The sequence below is a fragment of the Mercenaria mercenaria genome, chromosome 8 (assembly GCF_021730395.1).
Source record: "Mercenaria mercenaria strain notata chromosome 8, MADL_Memer_1, whole genome shotgun sequence".
Classification (NCBI taxonomy): domain Eukaryota; kingdom Metazoa; phylum Mollusca; class Bivalvia; order Venerida; family Veneridae; genus Mercenaria; species Mercenaria mercenaria.
The window spans coordinates 53,701,984-53,721,442 of record NC_069368.1 but is presented as its reverse complement, the minus strand read 5'-3'; the positions used below and the strand labels follow the sequence as shown (position 1 = coordinate 53,721,442).

Genomic DNA, 19,459 nt, shown 5'->3' with positions numbered 1-19,459 from the left:
TTTTTGGGGAAAACTGCATGATTTTAAAGAGATTTTCTGAGGGGAAGGGGCCTATAAACGGCCCCTATTATAAAGGAAAAAAAAACCCTGTCTATGTGTGTGTTTTTCGCAAGACTTGAGTTTCGCTTGAGGTTAGTGGTATTTCTATCTAATACAGTACATGATGGCACCATTTACCGGGAGGTTGAACCACTATATGCAGCCCATCTGGGCGTACCAGGTGTTTAAAGCACTGGTATTGGCAATAGGGGTAAAACGACCACAAGGGTGGGGGTGCAGTCATGGCTGTTTGTTAAGGCTGTAAATATTGTCATTGTTCATTTATGATATTGTTGTAATGACTATTGTTTTTTATTATTGTGTACAACGCCATTGAATATATCATTTATAAAAAAAGGCGTTTAATCAAATTGTTCAATTTCATTTTTGTGATTGTGTATGTCATGTTTTGTTATTTTCCTACATATCTGCGATGTGTCACATGTTTAATTGTAAAGCGCCTTTGAACGTATATTCCATATGAAAAGGGCGCTCAACAAATCTGGTATAATAATAATAATAATAATAATTTCATTTTTATTGTTCAGTCTGTTGCTTTCCTATATGGCTGAATATTCAGATACTTTGGCCTACATGTGTATGGCAAGAGACATGTCCATTACTCATAGCTAAAAGGTCAAGGTCACCAATACACGTTTACCATTTTGCTTATGTCTGTATGTGTGTTTAGAAGTAGACAGTTTAGTTCCTATCAGAAACTTACACTTCATTGGTCAAAAGTACAAAGGGTAGTTGTATGTGGTCAGTTGATGCCCCCTCTTGTTTTGAGAGAAGGTCAAACATCAGAGTGATGTTGAGACTACACAGTTTAAACTTGTATCAATAACTGGAGAATGGCTAGGCCTACAGAGATCAAACTTGGAAAGGTGATTGAATGTGGTTACAATAGGACCCTTCCAGTCAGTAGGTAAAGGTCAATGTCACAGTGAACCACAAGACTGAAAGAAGTTTCATTTTTATAGCCAGAGAATGTGTTTGCTTACATCCATGATATTTTTTAGAGTGATTACCTAATGTCAGTAGATGACCCCTGTTGATCTGGGTGATCTGGAAGTGATGGTTAAAGTCAGTTAAAGTCAGTGACCTTCGGACTGAAAATGATTTACTGTCAAAAACTGGAGACAGCTTTAGTTTAGCATTAATAATCTTCATATGGTTATTGCTAATGGTAAGTAGATAACCCTTTTGTTTTGAGGGTCAGTAGGGAAAGGGTAAAGGTCATAATGACATTAGGACTATCCATGGTTTCTTATCAATAGCTGGAGAATGATTCAGCCATTGATTGTCTATGGTCAGAACATAACCTCTATTGTTTTGGTGTTGGGAGGCCAAAGTGTCAAGGTCACAATGACCTTGAGATGAAAAATGGTTCAAGATGTATAGCTGGGGAACACTTTGGCATATGATCAACAAATGTCTATGGTAAGTAGATGACCCATTACTGTTTTTGTGTCATTCAGTCAAAGGTGAAGCTGACAGTATACTTGAGGATGGAAACTGCAAATACATTTCCCTTCAACAGGCCATCATGGAGAGTATATCACAAAGAGGGAATATTTTGTACTGCAGAGGCATTCTTAGAATGGTCTGTGGTATTGCAGCTTCGGGTTTTTATGCTCCCACACGTTTATGTGGGGAACATATAGCATTGCTGCTGTCTGTACGTCCGTCCGTATGTTCCAAAATCTTGTGTATCCAACTCCTCACACACTATTAGCCTGATTTGCCTGAAACTTTCAAAGATGAACAAGCTTGATGTTTAAATGACCATATAGGAAGGAATTTTTTCTGTGACTTTTTTTGTTTCCTCAGTTATGGCTGTTTAATAGTTTTTGCGATATAGAATATAGAGAAAAATCTTGTGTTTCCAACTCCTCCCACACAATTAGCCTGATTTGCTTCAAACTTTTACAATGAACAAGCTTGATGTGTGTATGACCATAAAGGAAGGATTTTTTTCTGTGATTATTTTTACTCAGTTATTGCCCTTTGATAGTTTTTGCAATATAGATGATGGCACAATCTGTGGGGGCATCTGTATCCTGTGGACACAATTTCTAGTTGTTATTAGAAATATCACTGAGAAAGTGCACATTTAAATTCCAATACATATAAGATATACATAAAAGTAATAAACTTTGAAGTAATGAAAAGCAATTGAAACTTATTATCTTATATATGCAACTGAATGATTTCATTGTGTTAAAATGGAATCTTAAATGAAAAAAAAAAGACTGATAGTTTTGCTTTTTGTTATTTCATTCCAAATGAAGTGTGTGTTAGTGGATTCTAAAGATATTGGGATCATGACAGGGCACCATCTCATTTCTCATCAGTGAATCATTAGTGGTTCTCTTAGGAAGCAGACTAGGGCATTATTTAAATAAGCTTTGAGCTTTGCAAAGCAAATATCCAATACTTATATTGCAATGATCTCAAGTACCCAGTACATTAGATTCAAATGTAATCAGGTACCAAATACATTATATTCAAATGCAGTCAGGTACCAAATACATTAGATTCAAATGCAGCCAGGTACCAAATACATTAGATTCAAATGTAGTCAGGTGCCAAATACATTAGATTCAAATGCAGTCAGGTACCAAATACATTAGATTCAAATGCAGTCAGCCAGGTACCAAATACATTACATTCAAATGTAGTCAGGTGCCAAATACATTAGATTCAAATGTAGTCAGGTACCAAATACATTAGATTCAAATGCAGTCAGGTACCAAATACATTAGATTCAAATGTAGTCAAGTATTAGTTGCAAATACAGTCAAGTATATATGTAGCCAGTACTTAGAATTTCAGCATGGTCAAGTTTGTGTCACTAATACTTAATCTTTAATACAGTCAGGTACATTAGATTCATATGTTGAGAAAAGGTATCCAGTGCTAAAGATTACAATGCATTCAAGTATATTTATCTGATATTTTCAATTCCAAGAACATTAATCCAATGCATACCATAAGATTCCTGTGTATTGAAATGTATGTGTTTCAAAAGCTGTCAAGTATTAAGATTCCCAGCAGTGAAGTATACATGTATGCAAAACAATTGGTTACAATGCAGTCAAGTTTTTGTATCCAATACTTAAGTTTCCATCATAAAAGCGGTCAATTTTAGGGATTGTCATTGTATGTACATGCACAAGTGTGCATGTAATTTAAGCAATCTAAGAAATAAAAAAGGAATTAACAGTACAAACAGATTTATCTTTTATGTATATTATATAAAAATTAAAACAAAATTGTGTTGCATTTTTATAGACTTCATGGTACAACAGTAGTGTCACATCTATAAATGTACATTTTGTATTGATGAACTGTTCATATCTCAACACAGTGTCATTCATGTTTTCAACACCGGTTCAGTCTACCAAAAGAAATTACTGATTTTGTTCTGTTTTACACCAGTCTGAAGCCTAAAACCAGTGAATGCCTTCATAGTTTACATTAATTCATTAATCTTAACATTTCTTGCTGTCCCTTTTCAATAGCAAATTCTTTTAGCCTGGCAATACAGTCAATGGGCTCAATGAGGCTAATAGGGACACAGATCGGTTCCTGAACCTCTTCACTGTCACTGACATCCTGAAGAATTTCTTGTGCAGTTTTGACCCATTTGCTCATGTCCGTATCACATATCGCGGAATCACTGTCGATTTTGAGTAAATCCATGAAATCGTAGACAAAGAGTTGCCGTGTCTTTATGTGCACAGACAGAGGGCAGGTGTCGTCTTGTTCAACAAGTGAGCCGCTGATGCTGATCTCAGGCTCACTTGCCTCAGCATTGACACTATCATCACTTTCATCGTTGTTATCACTTAACACATTAAATCCGTAGTTTAAAAAGCACTTCTGAATGGTTTCCTCCTTGGTGACCTTTGAGGCCTTATTAACCCAGTAGATGGCCTGTAGGACTGTGATGTCCTTCAGTAACTTGGTTCCAGTCTTTGTTAGACAATTCTCCATTTCAGCAACCACGTCGGAGAGTTGGCTGTACCTATATTTCAGTTACATAGTCCTGAATAATGCCCTGGTCCATGGGTTGGATGACTGATGTCTTGTTTGGTGGTAGCAATGTATATTGCACTGATCTTTTCAGTGCAAAAGAAGTCCATCTGCAGATGAACCTATTTTGCACTGAACTTATCAACTTGATACAGGTAGACTTATCTTACACAGAATACAGACTTGAAATACAACATACTTAGGAGTAAACCTAAATTTAGTTTCTTTTGAAACTAATTTGAAAAATCAAATAAATACCCCTCTATGAAAAATATTGTATAGACTCAGTCTTGAAATCACAGTTTAAATCATACATTTTTCCAATAAATAAGAACAGTAGTGGTTGTCTGTGTGCATGCTGAAATGTCTGATTTTAGCATCTCATTCAATTTTTAGCTTTTTTGTGATCGCCCTGTGTCTGTCGTCCGTCCTTCGTCAACAATTTGACTGTTAACACTCTAGAGGTCACAGTTTTGGCCCAATCTTAATGAAACTTGGTCAAAATGTTACCCTCAATAAAATCTTGGACGAGTTCGATATTGGTTTATCTGGGGTCAAAAACTAGGTCACCAGGTCAAATCAAAGGAAAAGCTTGTTAACACTCTAGAGGTCACAATTTTGGCCCAATCTTAATGAAACTTGGTCAAAATGTTACCCTCAATAAAATCTTGGACGAGTTCGATATTGGTTTATCTGGGGTCAAAAACTAGGTCACCAGGTCAAATCAAAGGAAAAGCTTGTTAACACTCTAGAGGTCACAATTTTGGCCCAATCTTAATGAAACTTGGTCAGAATGTTACCCTCAATAAAATCTTGGACGAGTTCGATATTGGTTTATCTGGGGTCAAAAACTAGGTCACCAGGTCAAATCAAAGGAAAAGCTTGTTAACACTCTAGAGGTCACAATTTTGGCCCAATCTTAATGAAACTTGGTCAGAATGTTACCCTCAATAAAATCTTGGATGAGTTTGATATTGGGTTATCTGGGGTCAAAAACTGGGTCACCAGGTCAAATCAAAGGAAAAGCTTGTTAACACTCCAGAGGTCACATTTTTGGTCCAATCTTAATGAAACTTGGTCAGAATGTTACTTTCAATAAAATCTTGGACGATTTAGATATTGGGTCATCTGGGGTCAAAAACTAGGTCACTGGGTAAAATCAAAGGAAAAGCTTGTTAAAACTGTAGAAATCTTGATGATCTTTAGGTCAGGTGAGCGATACAGGTCCTTCATGGCCCTCTTGTTTTTGTTGGGTTTCACCTCATACTGACACAATTATAAGATATATGGCAACTTGTTGGAGGAAGTGGGCACCTCAGGTAGAACCACCAACCTTCCATAAGCCATCTGTTTGGCTTCCTCAATGCTCTGAGTGAGGCTTGAACCCATATCAGTGACGGGCAAGTGATTTGAAGTTGGTGGCCATATTTTAATTATTATACAGTTCTACCATATATTCAGTGAACACCACACTGTAAATGTAAACATTTCTGCATCAAGTTGAGCTAAGCTGTCTGTTTATATAGGGCCTTCTTATTCAAGGACATACCCAGGATTTAAAGGGTATAACACATGTTGCAGGGAGGAAAGGGCAGTGTGGGAGCTGGTATCCTCTTCTAGGTGATGAAGGTATGTGAGGGCCTTTCCCCTCCATCACCCCCCCCCAAACCCCCCCCCCCCAAAAAAAAAAAGAAAAACACTTATAAATATTGATTTCAAATAGTGCACTCTGGTCAGGAGTTTGGAAGTCAGTAGCCAACATAATTAAAGGTGATCTGTTGTATTTGAACAACAGTTCATGACATTTTTCAGTTCTCATTATACATGTATTCTGTCAGACTGGTTTATTTAGCGAGTATATCTTACTACTTTTTATGAAATCCTTTAATATAAAAGTATTTAACAAGGGATGTTTGTTTTGATTTCAATATAATTTCCTAATTTTACATTTGCATTTGATAAATATTGGGATATTTCAAATACTTGAAACAAAAGATAAGTTTTAAAACAGCATTTTGCTTCAGCATTCATCTATTTTCAATCTTATCTTGGTTGCGCAACTAAGACAAAGGGAGGTAATAATAATTTTATAAACTTGCTCTTATAATTAATTTTGGCCAAAGATGTACTTTTTAGTGCATATTTTTGAATACTTTAATACAATAATGCTTATATTTGTATTATTCCTTAGGAAAAATTTATTTATTAAATTCATACTTATGCTATCGTGGTAATCAGTATAGGAAAATCAAATCCTGGAAATACTTCCAGTGAAAATCTGATATGTATGAAGTACTCAGTGAACATTACAGTGATTTTTTTTGCCATTTTGGGAAAAGGTCCTGTACCGGATTAATTGGGAAAAATAGCGGGGGTTTTACTTAGATTGGGAATTTTTATAGTTAATTAATAACATCATTTAGAATGCTTCTTCCTTTAATTCCATATAAATATCATCAAACAAACTGTTTGAATGGTTAAATCATGGTGAATGTCAATGTAACGAAGTTTTCCTTCTGCAATCATCAAAATGCAAACTTAATTTGGTCATTTGGGGAATTTTTGGATGATAATTGGGAAAAAAGATTGCAGTTTTCATTTGGGAAAAGGTCTTTTTAGGGGTACTTTATAAAGAAGGAAAAAAATCGCTGACATTATAGAGTAAATGATCAGTAGGTTAAGTTTTGAACAAATCTATTAGTTGACCTAGATCAGATTTACCACCTTTTAAAACAGCAAAAATGTTTTACAACTTCTTTTGAAGAACTACTTTATGGATCTTCAACAAAACATCTTCTTATGAAGCCCATTCTAATTTGTTCAATTAGGTCAGCTAAATTAAAGATTTAAATGATTTTTTCTTCTCATGAACCACTTGATGGATCTTCAAAGAACTTGGCCTATAGCATTCTTCAGAATTGTTTAAGTGTTAGTCACTGTGACAGACCACTAGATCTAAAAATAGAAAAACTTCTTTGCTTGATCTACCTGGTGGATATTAACCAAACTTGGTCTGTAGCACTCCTTGGGTGGACCTTTTTCAAATTTGTTTCAATTGTAAGTTTCAGGGGTCACTGGAGCTAAAATTAATAAAACTGTAAATGGTAGTATGGTTTCTGTGTTCTGACCTGTCCATCAAAATTATTCCAACTCGAATATGGTTTACCTTTTAAACTGTTAAAACCCAAAGGTGTTCAAAGAAGTGCTATGTTAAACACAATGAATGAATGTGTTTTCTGTAAAACACTGTAAATGAATGTTGAATAAATTACTTTGTAAAAAAAGTGGATGAATGTTGTAAAATTCAGCAAATAACGAATGAATATTGAATTCAAATGTATTTTAAAAAATTTTTAATGCAGCGGATGGACTCTTTAAGTCAGTAAAAACAGTGACAGGGTTAGATTGTTTTGTTAAAGGAATTACTTTTAAAACACTGATGTAATTTAATTTGTAACACATGTTTGTAGGGTTTTTAAGTGGACTCAGTGGCATGGATTTTATTTGTAACACATCGGCAGATTTACGTGGATTTTATTTGTAACACACTGGCAGGGTATTTAAGTGGATTTGATTTGTGACACACAGTGTAACTCTCTCTTTAAATGTCTGTATAGATTTGTTTGCTCTGAAAATGTTACAATAGCTGTAAAAAGAAAAGTAAATGTTTTTAAACATGTATCAAAATCATATGTTTTCCAAATTCAGATGATTTACAATGCTATTTTCCCGATTCTGTGTGTTTTGGAGACTTTCCCAAAATGATGAAAATGATCCTTAAGCTACATTTCCTTGGGTGATCCAGTCTACTAAAAATGTTTGAATTGAGTTAGTTCATTTGATAAACTTGGACATGAACTTAAGAATCATCTTGCTCTAATATGTGTAGTTATTTTACACAAATTTTTGAGGGTTTCTGAAGCATGATGTTGATTGGTCAAAAAAAAAGGTTCCATTACATAGAGTTACAATGTTTTATATCTGTGAAAAAGTTACTGTTATTCAGCATATAGTTATCCATGGTGACAATGACAGACCCACCAGTACTTGTCTTTTCAGAAGAATAAAAGTTTTTGTTCCTTGATATTATTTTTTCTGAAGCATGTATGCTTAAACATTTTATTTAATGATAAATTCAGGCTTTTCTGGTTGTATAATCAACTATTTGTTATTTCCAAATATTAATCTTCACTAATTCCTGCTTTTAAAGGTGCAGAAAACTTAAATTGCCAAAAACCTTCGTTATGTTTTTGATGCTAACTGCTCCATGTTCATAATGATACTAAAGCATTTTTTGAATATTTATTATACAGTTTATAATCCACAGGAGATGTGTTCCATTATGATTTATAAAGCAAAGTTATCATTTTATAGCTCACATAAGAGTTGGGAGTCTTAAACATGCCCAATAGAAAGCAGTGAAAGTGGTGAGATGATTTTCATTCTGGTCATTGTCATGACTCAGTGTTGTAGAGCCTGTCATGCTGAAGGGTTTGACAGCTTTCAATGTTGAGTTGTTCAAAAGCATGTCTTGCTGAAGAGTTTGACTGTGCTTTTGATGTTGAGTTACTCATAAATGACCATTGACACGTGCATGGCAAACACAGATGCATTGGTAGAGAGAGTAGGTTGCTTTCATTTGGAGCGAAGGCTCCAGGTGTGATTCCTTGCTACTCCCATTGCAGTGTAACCTTAGACAAGCACATTATCATGATTTTAGTCCACTTAGCTGTAGATGGGTACCAGCAACTTGCTGGGAATAAATTCAAAATTTACCTTATTATAATGAATAGTGATGCTACAGAAGCTATTTTGATTTTTAAATCAATAATGTACACATTCTACTGTAGGAACAAAATTCTAACATGTCAGATAAATCACTTTCAATATTATCAAAGAGTAGTTAGCATCAACATATATGACAGACTTAACAAGCTTACTGACAGTAGTTATGATAGTGTTTCTAGAGTTGACATCTTGGAAAACTTTCTCCACACATTGAAGATATTGCCCTTATGATGCCAGTCATAAGTCAGTAACCAGACTGACGGACAGATTGATGGACAGACAGACAGTCAGGCAGAGTAATTGCTATCATGACCAAATAATGGGCTTCTTAAAACATGAACATCAGTTGGAGGGCAGGGAATAACCTTCCAGTGGGGGTAATATTTGCCAAGAACTTGGGATGAGACTTGGAGGGGCTAATATTAAATTCCCCGTCATGAGTGGGGGGCGGGGGTGCGGTTATAGGAGTGGTCTCAATCCGTCCATCCTTCCGTCCAACCACTTAAAGGATTTTCATGAAACTTGGGTCAAATGATCACCTCAACAAGACAATGTGTCAGCCATGTTGGTTCAAGGTCAAGGTCATAACTCAAGGTCAAAGGTTTGAGCCTTTCATTTTGTGTCTGCTCTGTTTCTCCTAAACCCCTTGGAAGATTTTCATGAAACTCGGGTCAATGATCGCCTCATCAAGATGATATTTAGAGCTTGTGTGTCAGCCATATTGGTTCAAGGTCAAGCTCACAACTCAAGTTCAAAGGTTTGAGCCTTCCATTTTGTGTCTGCTCTGTATCTCCTAAACTTCTTGAAAGATTTTCATGAAACATGCACTCAAATGTTACGAGAAAGATAAGGTAACCTTCTTGCATGCCTCACAGAATTTTTCCATTGTTTTTTTTTTGGTAGTATTAAAACTCTTCTTACACCGAAAGACTAAGTTGTCTTGCATGCTGTAATTTATTACTTTAGTAAGATACTGCATCTAAAAGAAAAACATTCATTTATTTGTTCTATTAATTGAAGAATATGGCATGCAAGAAAAAGAATCTTAATTACTGGTTGAAGGCGGGGATAGAAATATTGTGGTTCTCAGGTAAGTGTTTCATAGTAACTCGGCTCTTTTCATGGTAACTAGGCAGAGCCTTGTTACTGACTAAACAGTTACCCTCAAGCCAAGTATTTCCATCAGCACTTTCAGCCAGTAAAAGATTCTTATATGTTGTTACAGTGTAATCATTGACTGGAATTCCATGCACGAGGTCATAAATAAAATTTGAAAAGATCAGTCATCTTAAAAAGTCTGCTAATGCCCATTTTTGTACAGAGCAAGGAATACTTCAGACCAGTATCTGTAGAGTTACAACTTTTGAATACATAAAAGTTGCAACTGCAAAATTGACACAAAAACTAGAGGTTTTTTTTGCCCCCACTATGATTAGTGGTGGGGGGGGGGCATATAGATTTGGTATTGTTTTTGTTATTCTGGTAATGATATAATGGGAAAAATGACTTGTAAATTATTGATTTTGGAAAAGCTATTAAATATTAAAAGGTACCCTTCAGAAAGAGATCTCTATTTCTGAGCATAAATACATCTAAGCAACTTGTGAAGGGTTAGCTTTTGAGGTGACATTCAAATTTTGATCACTTGATCAATTTAGTTTTATTGCCGCAAAGCAATTTTTAGTACTCATTGCATTTCTGCCGTTTGTGTGACCTATTCATTTTTTTTTCACAAAGATGTTTTTGTACATTTTCACATTATAGCAAAACAGTGCTTTACATATAAAGAAAATGAAACCATATCAATACATTCACATTTTAAAACCTTGCCAGTGATGAACTTATCTCATTAACCTTCTGTGCTTTTCCGTAGAGTCAGAAGTAACCAAAATAATGATAAAAATGACAGTTTTAGAAGCTGATTTTGGTGAGAAGGCTTTGTTTCTGATCAAACATTAAATTTTTGCTGCCAGTTTGTAAAATTCCAGTATATTATTATAATACTTATAGTCACTAGATGACCCCTGTTGTTTTAGTCAGTAGGGCAAAGGTCAAAGTCACAATGAAAACAATTTCTGATCAATAAGTGGAGAATGCTTTAGCAGATGACTGTCAAACTTTGTTTTGCAGAACAAGATATTGAGAAAGTGCATTATCTGCCTAATAAGTACAGGGGAGCTTTATGCCCCCGAAGGGAGGCATATTAGTTTTTAACTGTCCGTCCGTTAGTTCGTTCGTTCGTTCGTTAGTCACAACGTTAACTTTTTGCATGAAGGCACTTTACTCGCGAACCACTGCACCCAGGACCTTCAAACTTCACATGCTGATAGTAATTATTGAGTACACCACCCCTACTGACTTTGGGGTCACCAGGTCAAAGGTCAAGGTCACAGGGGCCAACGTTAACTTTTTTGCATGAAGGCACTTTACTCGCGAACCACTGCACCCAGGACCTTCAAACTTCACATGCTGATAGTACTTATTGAGTACACCACCCCTACTGACTTTGGGGTCACCAGGTCAAAGGTCAAGGTCACAGGGGCCAATGTTAACTTTTTGCATGAAGACACTTTACTCGCAAACCACTGCACCCAGGACCTTCAAACTTCACTTGCTGATAGTACTTATTGAGTACACCACCCCTACTTACTTTGGGGTCACCAGGTCAAAGGTCAAGGTCACAGGGGCCAACGCTAACTTTTTGCATGAAGGCACTTTACTCGCGAACCACTGCACCCAGGACCTTCAAACTTCACATGCTGATAGTACTTATTGAATACACCACTCCTACTGACTTTGGGGTCACCAGATCAAAGGTCAAGGTCACAGTGGCCAATGTTAACTTTTTGCATGAAGGCACTACTGGCAAACCACTGCACCCAGGACCTTCAAACTCCACATGCTGATAGTACTTATTGAGTACACCACCCCTACTGACTTTGGGGTCACCAGGTCAAAGGTCAAGGTCACAGGGGCCAACGTTAACTTTTTGCATGAAGGCACTTTACTCGCGAACCACTGCACCCAGGACCTTCAAACTTCACGTGCTGATAGTATTTATTGAGTACACCACCCCTACTGACTTTGGGGTCACCAGGTCAAAGATCAAGGTGCTGCAGGGGCATTTGTCACCATTAGTGACAGCTCTTGTTTAAATGAGGTTTTCATGAATGTTTGGTCAGTAGGGTCATGATTTCTTTTTATTGGGTGATATGGAGCCATAAAAAGGCCACCAATACAATCATATAAAAACATTTGGCTAATTGACTCTTAATGGAAGGTACTCCATGCAGGGCACTAGTTTGGCCATTTTTTGGGCTGAATATGGGCCCCATTCCCTTCATAAAATAATATGTGTTTTCCCCCTTTCTCAGAAGAAATTTCCCCTGATAATAGGTTGTTTGACACAACTAGATTATGAACTCTCTTTCAAGTTATATTATAGTGCCTCTAAGGAAAGTTACTGCTGCAATATAGTTAATTTGTTAAAACTGAAATGAAAACAGTATTTATAAGTGTGAATAGTAGTAACATATCATTTATATTATGGCTAAAAACCTTCCCCTTTTTGTCTTAAAATGACGAAAAATTCCCCTTCCTGAGGGTATGGGTACCTGTCCCCAAAAGTTGTCTAGAGCCCTGCCGTGTGATTCTAGCCCATTTATAAAATGTAATGAATCTCATACAGTTTAAAGGTAGATAATCAGACATTGTTTAACTTACAGATTTGCTTTAAACTTAAATAATTAATCATTTACACTTACTTGTGTTCACTGAATTCTTAGTAGGTATTAAATTTTCACTGGAGGTATTTTTATGCCCCCCTTTGAAGAAGGAGGGATATATTGTTTTGCAGATGTCGGTCGGTCTGTTACATAATGTAGACTAATCCGTTTCTGGATGATAACTCGAGAACACTTGTGCCTAGGATCATAAAAGTTAATATGGAGGTTGGTCATGACTAGCAGATGACCCCTATTGATTTTAAGGTCAGTAGGTGAAAGATCAAGGTCACACTGACCCGGAACTGTTAAACGGTTTCTTGACAATTACTTGAGAATGCTTGGGCCTAGGATCATGAAAGTTGATAGGGAGTTTGGTCATGACCAGCAGATGACCCCTATTGATTTAGAGGTCAGTAGGTCAAAGGTCAAGGTCACAATTACCCAGAACAGTAGAACTTGTGTACAGTGACCAGATAGTTTCTGTCCCATGTACAATTACTGAATGTATAAAAGGGGGACATGTCGTGTTCTACGAGCTCTTGTTAAAATTTGATTTTCTATCCAGTGGTTGCCCAACCAAGATAGCATTATTTTAGCATAAGTATAAATTTAATAAATATATTTTGTCTTAAGGAATGATATATGATATAAGCACAAATGTATTAAATTTGTCAAAGATTTGAATAAAAAAGAATCTTGTTTGCCAAAATTCATTAGAATTGCAAGTTTATATGATTATTTTTGCCTTCCTTTGCCTATATTAGATGCGCAACTAAGATAAGATTGAAAATAGCTGAATCCCGAAGCTACATGCTGGTTTAAATCTTGCCTTTTGTTTCAGGTAGTTGAAAAATATTCCTATATTTATCAAATACAAATGTAAAACTAGAAATTATATTGAAATCTAAGGAAATAGACCACTTTTTAAATACTTTTATATTAAACGGTAAGGAAATTACAAACTAATTCCATGAAAAGTAATAAAATATACATTTTGAGTACAGATCTAACTCATGTACTGGGTCTTTTTGTTCCTTGAATAAAACTACAACAGAATAATTATATGATAACTGAAAAATGTCATAAAATATTGTTCAAATGTGATCTTCCACATTTAAATGATAATCTTCCCAGAAAAAAAATAACAGTAAGAAATTGTACAGGTATCCCTGAAGGTGAAACTCTTATGTGTAACTCAGACTGTAGCATCTGGTTACAAGGTGTTATTACAGCATTAATTTCTCAGTACTGCTTTTGGTTGTCACAGTGTCAGGAGCGTTTGTAGAATGATGGACCAATAGAGTGTGTAGAAATGGATCCTCCCCTGCTTATGTTCAAAACCAGGACAAAAACCCCTTTTCTGTGTATTAAGCTGTATTTTTACCTCCTTTTCAGTGACTGGGAAAGAATGTTTGTCTATTAGACAATGGCCCATCATACACAAATTTAGTTATGTGACATTTAAAAAATTTATGTGACATTCAGAAATTTCTATCGGACAGTTGCGACTTTTGTACTAGGAATCAGAACTGTAGTTTTGTGTATGTATATCTTTGCCAGATTAAAGAAGCACTTAATTACATCTATAACTAAACAGTGTGACAGCTTCATAGCTTTAATTTCAATAAAATTATCAAAGCACTGGGATTTCCTTACCATTAGTCTCAAACACTCATAACAATGCTCTTAATTACCATAATACCCTGAAAACTTCTTATCGAAAGATAACACCTTAAAAAGCATTTTACAACCAGGTACCTTTATGTGACAAAAGTAACATTGCTCAACATTTCAAACTTTTGAAGGAGTGTTATAAAACTTCAATGAACAGTCATTCAAGAAACAAAAGAACTTTACTCCTAAACACTTGCAACTTCACATGTAACAGTAAACATCCTCTCAGTTTTAGAATAGGTATGACACTTAGAGCAGTGTTATACTTCTTGCTTATTTATAATGATTTAAAATTTCAACAATAATATCTAAAAAAAACAACAGGGTTGTAGCAAGATCAGTGTTCTCATCAGCTAAGACTGTAATGTATAGGAGCCATGCCATGAGAAAACCAACATAGTAGCTTTGCAACCAGCATGGATCCAGACCAGCTTGCGCATCCTTGCAGTCTGGTCAGGATCCATGCTGTTCGCTAATGGTTTCTATAATTGCAGTGGGCATTGAAAGCGAACAGCATGGATCCTGACCAGACTGCGCAGATGCGCAGGCTGGTCTGGATCCATGCTGGTTGCAACCAACTATGTTGGTTTTCCCATGGCACGGCTCATATGGTGACTGAGGTAGCAGATGGCGGTTTTTTCTAGTACTTCGGACTTCCGAGCGATGTGGCCAAGTCAGACGGCTTCCGATATCTTACGAGATGCAGACCTGAAAATAAAAAGATACCGGTTTACATCATACTTGAAGAAGAAATAAAATACATAGTAAACTTCATACAAAGCCTAGATTTTTAAATCCACAAGCCACCTGAAAGATAATTTCAGCCCGCGAAAATACATGACATTTCAGCCCAAATTAGCCATATCTCCAACTGGCCTTAAAATGTTAGGAGAAATGATAGAGCCAAATGGCCACTTGCATTCTGTACTCAGTTTCAAGTATTACTTGCAGAGCTGGACAAAAATACCTGTCAACCGATTACTTTTTTCACTATTTTCAACTGTGTGAGGTCTATATGACATTTGACAGTTCACGAGACGCTCAATGCTGATAGTGGTACATATGCATTTCAAGCAGTTATATGAAAATGATGCCATCAAGCTTACATTCGCATCTGCCAGAATTTCTGCAACATACCATTCTTAAACTTGTTAATCACAAACTCACATCAACAAATATTTCAAACATCAAAACAGCCTTCACTTCAAGGTTTTATCTCTAATGACAGATTTTGACCCTGGCCAATTCGAATCTGTGGCTGGAAACTACCAACTGCTACCTTAAGGACCAAGACATGCATCTCCATGGACTGTCTGGCACCTGATTCTTAGAAAATGATCTATGACAAATAAAATCTTACCAATATTTAAACAATGCTTTGTTCTTCTTGCAAATTGCACATGTCCAAACAATGTCTACAATATTGTGGATTTGGCCCCATTTTACGCACATATTTCTTACTGCATCTATCTTTCTGACATTAAAAAAAGACTTACCAACTATTACATGATGGCCATAAATGTACTGTATTAGCATTGTGCACAGCCCTGCATACTTGAGGAACAGAATTAAAAGCAGCACAGCTTACTTACCCAAGACTAACTGTACTTCAAGTCCGCAAGCTCAGGAAAAGCCGCCCTGTTTACAAAGTACTGTTTCATATTACCTTACATACAGTAAGTATAAAATAGCTTTAAATAAATAATTTACAATGCACTTTTGTTGTTGTTGTTGTTGTTGTTGTTGTTGTTGTTGCCAAACTTACCTATTTTAAACGAATTCGAGCAATCTCCCACTACATCTCCGAGAAACCATATCTTCTCTTAATTAAAAACAAATATCTGCAAATGTTACCTCACTCCAGGACCTTAAATGCACCCCAGATGTTATCCACTCTCTACACTTTTCTTCTGTCGTCATGTCCTGACACCGATATAAAGCCACAATAGAAATTTGTAAGAACTAAAATCATACCTGCCACTCGAGAAATATCTTCGAAAGAAATATCACCACAAAATCCAGTTCCGAGCCTTGTGAAACAGCCATGTATTTACAAAATGCCAAAAAGTTGCACCTATATTTCCTTTAAATAGTCCTTCTTCCTTTAAATTTGATATAAACTACAAAAGAAATGTGTTTCCCGCCAGAAATTTTAAGAAAACCCTACACTACAAACAAAAATAAGATTTACTTACCCGGTAAAATCAGAGTTACCTCCCCTTAACTTCTACCATATCAAACAACATCTGTCTATGTTATGAATCCATTCAGCTCGGATTTTTAAATAACACATACTGGAGAGCTTGAACAACACAAAAGAAAGCATGAAATAGTACTTACAAAAATTGACAAATGTCTTTAAGGTAGCAGATGGCGGTTTTTTCTAGTACTTCGGACTTCCGAGCGATGTGGCCAAGTCAGACGGCTTCCGATATCTTACGAGATGCAGACCTGAAAATAAAAAGATACCGGTTTACATCATACTTGAAGAAGAAATAAAATACATAGTAAACTTCATACAAAGCCTAGATTTTTAAATCCACAAGCCACCTGAAAGATATTTCAGCCCGCGAAAATACATGACATTTCAGCCCAAATTAGCCATATCTCCAACTGGCCTTAAAATGTTAGGAGAAATGATAGAGCCAAATGGCCACTTGCATTCTGTACTCAGTTTCAAGTATTACTTGCAGAGCTGGACAAAAATACCTGTCAACCGATTACTTTTTTCACTATTTTCAACTGTGTGAGGTCTATATGACATTTGACAGTTCACGAGACGCTCAATGCTGATAGTGGTACATATGCATTTCAAGCAGTTATATGAAAATGATGCCATCAAGCTTACATTCGCATCTGCCAGAATTTCTGCAACATACCATTCTTAAACTTGTTAATCACAAACTCACATCAACAAATATTTCAAACATCAAAACAGCCTTCACTTCAAGGTTTTATCTCTAATGACAGATTTTGACCCTGGCCAATTCGAATCTGTGGCTGGAAACTACCAACTGCTACCTGAGCTGTTATCAGATTTATTTCATTGTATGCACACTTACAGACACTTGAGATATGAACAAAGAAAACTTCAAAAAGCTTTCTTCTCATATACCGCTTGATGGATATTCTCAGAGCTTGTTCAGAAAATAAACAGCTTATCATAAACAGCTTGACGGATGTTGAACGAAATTGGTAAAAAGCATCCATATTTACCTCTTTTTGCATGTACTTTTCGCAGATTCATTCATAAAGTTCCACTGACTTCATTTAGGGGCTGCCAGAGCAAAACAGAGAAAAAAAATCTTGACTAACCTCCTCATAAAATCTGTATTGATCTTCACCAAACTTGGTCAAAAGCATCTTTGTGATCTCCTGTCTCAGTGCTAATGTTTGTTTGTAAATAGGTCTGCTTAAGTTCACTTCGAGTTAGAAAAAAAGAAAAACCATTAGCGAAGAGCTATATGGATGTTCACGAAACTTCACATGATTTTGTGGACCTTAATCAAATCTGTTCAAAAGGATGTGCTTAACTACATCTAGTGACAGCAAGAGTTAAAAAAGGAAAACCTTCAAACATTTCTTTTTCTCCTGGAATACTTGGTAAATTTTCATTAAACCTAATCATAAGCATCTTGACGGACCTGTCTCAAGTTTGTTTAGATGCTTATGCTTCATTGCACTTAATGGCTGCTAGAATTTAATGTACAACAACATGTAAAAGCATTTCTGCATGAAACATTTGATGGAAATTGTGGTTTGTAGCATCTTTAGAAACACCTTTCTAATGTTTGTTGAAATGGTTTTACTTGACTGCATTAAATTTTGTGGGGGAAGCCTGGGGCTTAAAGCAGGAAAAATATGTTTAACTTACTATTTCTCATGTATTGTTTTGTGGATCTTCACACATTTTGGTGGGAAGAATTCTTGTCGGAATACTTGACTGCATTTGTGGGGGAAGGGCAGCCAGGGCTAAAAGCAGAAAAAACATGTTTAACTGACTTTTTCATTTGTTGTTTTGTGGATCTTCGCATGTTTTGGTTGGAAGTTTTCTTGTCTGAATACTTGACTGCATTTGTGTGGAAAGGAAAGCCAGGGCTAAAAGCAGAAAAAACCCATTTAAAGTGACTTTTTCTCATTAATTGTGCCAGATATATTTTTTTGCCATTCCTCACCACAGACCCTTGCGGCGGGAGATACCAATTCATCGAATTTGCTTGTTTCATTTATTGTTCTGTGGATCTTCACACGTTTTGGTGGGAATAATTATTGCCTAAATACTTGACTGCAGTAAAACGTCATACAGATTGTTATACATAAGATAATAGCTTCATTTCCTTTTCTTCATTGTTTATCATTTTTATGTAGATCTTAGACAGGAAAGCAATGTGCACTTACACAGTGATATTTCTAATAGTGCTTTTTTGTAACCATACCGACTCAAGCAGCAGTGCTTTATTATAAATCATTCTAGATGGTCTCGGTAGGACATAAATGTTCCCTCTTTATGATATGCTCTCCATGACCTGTTGAAGGGAAATGTGTTTGTAATTCTTACTCTCAAGTATGCTGTGATCTTGACCATTGACTAAATGACCCAAAAACAATAAGGGTCATCTACTTACCATAGACATTGGTTGACCATTATGTCAGCGTTCCCCTGCTATACATCCTAAACCATTTTCCATCTCAAGGTCAGTGTGACCTTGACCTTTGAAGTCTTGACACCTAAACAATAGAGAATGTTCTGACTGTAGACAGTCATATGGCTAAATCATTCTCCAGTTATTGATAAGAAACCATGTTTAGTCTCTATGTCACTGTGACCTTGAACCTTGACCTACTTACCATCAAAACAAAAAAGATTATCTACTGACTACAGCAATACTCCTTTGAAGTTATTAATGCTAGGCTTCAGCATTCTTCAGTTTTTGACAGTAAATAATTTTCAGTCTAGAGATCACTGACTTTGACCTCCATCTCTTGATCCACCAAATCAATAGGGTTCTACTGCTGACAGTGAGCAATCATTGTTAAAGAACCTCTTCTCATGATAGCCCATCTGATTAGCTCAGCACAGATCTATGGATCATGGGGTCAGGAGTTCAATCCATCCTTAGGCTAAGCCTATGTTCTCTATGATGAATTGGTAAAGGACATTGTGTCTGAAATATTCATTTGCCACCTTAGAT

General features: G+C 36.1%; 1 long non-coding RNA gene across 3 annotated transcripts; it reads right to left on the bottom strand.

Annotated features, from left to right (window-relative positions):
• Nucleotides 1–14,886: 14,886 nt before the first annotated feature.
• LOC128559176 (uncharacterized) lies at nt 14,887–17,214 on the bottom strand. Of its 3 annotated transcripts, none has more exons than XR_008372237.1 (3): nt 17,177–17,214; nt 16,608–16,718; nt 14,887–14,975 (listed from the first exon to the last, which is right to left on the bottom strand). It is a non-coding gene; the product is annotated as an uncharacterized LOC128559176 (long non-coding RNA). The 3 variants fall into 3 exon arrangements; XR_008372236.1 differs by lacking the exon at nt 17,177–17,214 and adding an exon at nt 16,977–17,123; XR_008372238.1 differs by lacking the exon at nt 17,177–17,214 and adding an exon at nt 16,992–17,016.
• Between the last annotated feature and the right edge of the window lie 2,245 nt (nt 17,215–19,459).